Source organism: Arachis hypogaea, chromosome 14 (assembly GCF_003086295.3).
Source record: "Arachis hypogaea cultivar Tifrunner chromosome 14, arahy.Tifrunner.gnm2.J5K5, whole genome shotgun sequence".
Taxonomy (NCBI): Eukaryota; Viridiplantae; Streptophyta; class Magnoliopsida; order Fabales; family Fabaceae; genus Arachis; species Arachis hypogaea.
In genome coordinates this window covers 70,864,041-70,867,062 of record NC_092049.1, presented here as the reverse complement: position 1 = coordinate 70,867,062, position 3,022 = coordinate 70,864,041, and the positions used below count along the sequence as shown (strand labels likewise).

The 3,022-nt window shown below is 42.4% G+C and overlaps 1 non-coding gene across 1 annotated transcript; it reads right to left on the bottom strand.

Annotated features, from left to right (window-relative positions):
- Positions 1–207: 207 nt before the first annotated feature.
- LOC112745433 (small nucleolar RNA R71) lies at positions 208–315 on the bottom strand. The gene has a single exon (XR_003173362.1). It is a non-coding gene; the product is annotated as a small nucleolar RNA R71 (small nucleolar RNA).
- Between the last annotated feature and the right edge of the window lie 2,707 nt (positions 316–3,022).

Below are 3,022 nucleotides of genomic sequence, written 5' to 3'. Positions count from 1 at the left end.
CAGTTCTTAACTGAATTCTTGCATATATGTGATACTGTTAAGACTAATGGAGTAGATCTTGAAGTCTACAGGCTCATGCTTTTCCCTTGTGCTGTAAGAGACAGAGCTAGATTATGGTTGAATTCTCAACCCAAAGACAGCCTGAACTCTTGGGATAAGCTGGTCACGGCTTTCTTAGCCAAGTACTTTCCTCCTCAAAAGCTGAGCAAGCTTAGAGCTGATGTTCAAACCTTCAGACAGAAAGAAGGTGAATCCCTCTATGAAGCTTGGGAAAGATACAAACAGTTGACCAAAAAGTGTCCTTCTGACATGCTTTCAGAATGGACCATCCTGGATATATTCTATGATGGTTTATCTGAGCTATCAAAGATGTCACTGGACACTTCTGCAGGTGGATCCATTCACCTAAAGAAAACGCCTGCAGAAGCTCAAGAACTCATTGACATGGTTGCTAATAACTAGTTCATGTACACTTCTGAAAGGAATCCTGTGAGTAATGGGACGCCTATGAAGAAGGGAGTTCTTGAAGTTGATACTCTGAATGCCATATTGGCTCAGAACAAAATATTGACTCAGCAAGTCAATATGATTTCTTAGAGTATGAATGGAATGCAAGCTGCATCCAACAGTACTCAAGAGGCTTCTTCTGAAGAAGAAGCTTATGATCCTGAGAACCCTGCAATGGCAGAGGTGAATTACTTAGGTGAACCTTATGGAAACACCTATAACTCATCATGGAGAAATCATCCAAATTTCTCATGGAAGGATCAAAAGTCTCAACAAGGCTTTAATAATGGTGGAAGAAACAGGTTTAACAATAATAAACCTTTTCCATCATCCACTCAGCAACAGACAGAGAACTCTGAACAAAATGCTTCTAATTTAACAAACTTAGTCTCTGATCTATCTAAGGCCACTGTAAGTTTCATGAATGAAACAAGATCTTCCATTAGAAATCTGGAAGCACAAGTGGGCCAGCTGAGTAAAAGGATCACTGAAATCCCTCCTAGTACTCTCCCAAGCAATACAGAAAAGAACCCAAAAGGAGAGTGCAAGGCCATTGACATAAGCATCATGGCCGAACCTGTGAGGAGAGGAGAGGACGTGAATCCCAGTGAGGAAGACCTCCTGGGACATCCAGTGATCAATAAGAAGCTTCCTTCTGAGGAACCAAAGGACTCTGAGGCTCATCTAGAGACCATAGAGATTCCATTGAACCTCCTTATGCCCTTCATGAGCTCTGATGAGTATTCCTCTTCTGAAGAGAATGAGGATGTTACTGAAGAGCAAACTGCCAAGTTTCTTGGTGCAATCATGAAGCTGAATGCCAAATTATTTGGCATTGATACTTGGGAAGTTGAACCTCCCTTGTTCATCAATGAACTAAGTGATCTGGATCAACTGACATTACCTCAGAAGAGACAGGATCCTGGAAAGTTCATAATACCCTGTACCATAGGCACCATGATCTTTAAGGCTCTGTGTGACCTTGGTTCAGGAATAAACCTCATGCCCCTCTCTGTAATAGAGAAACTGGGAATCTATGGGGTGCAAGCTGCTAAAATCTCATTAGAGATGGCAGACAGTTCAAGAAAATAGGCTTATGGACAAGTAGAGGACGTGTTAGTAAAGGTTGAAGGCCTTTACATCCCTGCTGATTTCATAGTCCTGGATACTGGAAAGGAAGAGGATGAATCCATCATCCTAGGAAGACCTTTCCTGGCCATAGCAAGAGCTGTGATTGATGTTGATAGAGGTGAAATAGTCCTTCAATGGAATAAGGACTCCCTTGTGTTTAAAACTCAAGGATCTCCCTCTGCAACCATGGAGAGGACGCAGAAAAAGCTTCTCTCAAAGCAGAGTCAACCAGAGCCCCCACAGTCAAACTCTAAGTTTGGTGTTGGAGAGTCTCAACAAAGCTCTGCACATCTGTGAGGCTCCATGAGAGCCCACTGTCAAGCTATTGACATTAAAGAAGCGCTTGTTGGGAGGCAACCCAATTTTTATTTATCTAAATATATTTTTCTTAGTTATATGTCTTTGTAGGTTCATGATCATGTGGAGTCACAAAATAAATATAAAAATTGAAAATGGAATCAAAAACAGCAGAAGAAAAATCACACCCTGGAGAAGCATCTGTCTGGCGTTCAGCGCCAGAACAGAGAATTGTTCTGGCGCTGAACGCCCAAAATGGGCAACATCCTGGCACTGAACGCCCAGAACAAGCATGGTTCTGGCGTTCAACGCCAGAAATGGCAACAAATGGGCGTTGAACGCCCAAAATGGGCACCAACCTGGCGCTGAACGCCCAGAATTGTGTGCAAGGGCATTTTGCATGCCTAAATTGGTGCAGGGATGTAAATGCCTTGACACCTCAGGATCTGTGGACCCCACAGGATCCCCACCCACCTCACCCTCTATCTCTCCATTCATGACCATCCCTTCTGTTTTTCATCCACCACTCAAATCCATACACACATCCCTCCATCAACTCCATATCTTCTTCTTCTTCTATTCCTTCTTCTTTTGCTCGAGGGTGAGCAACATTCTAAGTTTGGTGTGGTAAAAAGCATAGCTTTTTTGTTTTTTTCCATAACCATTGATGGCACTTAAGGCCAGAGAAGCCTCTAGAAAGAGGAAAGGGAAGACAAAAGCTTCCATCAAGGGTCTATAGCTCAGTGGTAGAACATTTGACTGCAAATCAAGAGATCCCTGAGATACCTCAGGGGATACATTTTCTTCCACACAATTATTGGAAGCAACTAAGGGTGGAACATCAAGAGCACTCCATCATCCTTCATGAAATAAGAGAAGATCAAAAAGCAATGAGGGAGGAGCAACAAAGACAAGGAAGAGACATAGAGGAGCTCAAGGACATCATTGGTTCCTCAAGAAGGAAACGCCACCATCACTAAGGTGGATTCATTCCTTGTTCTTATTTCTTCTGTTTTTTGTTTTCTCTATATTAAGTACTTATCTATGTTTGTGTCTCCATTACATGATCATTAGTAGTTAGTAACTA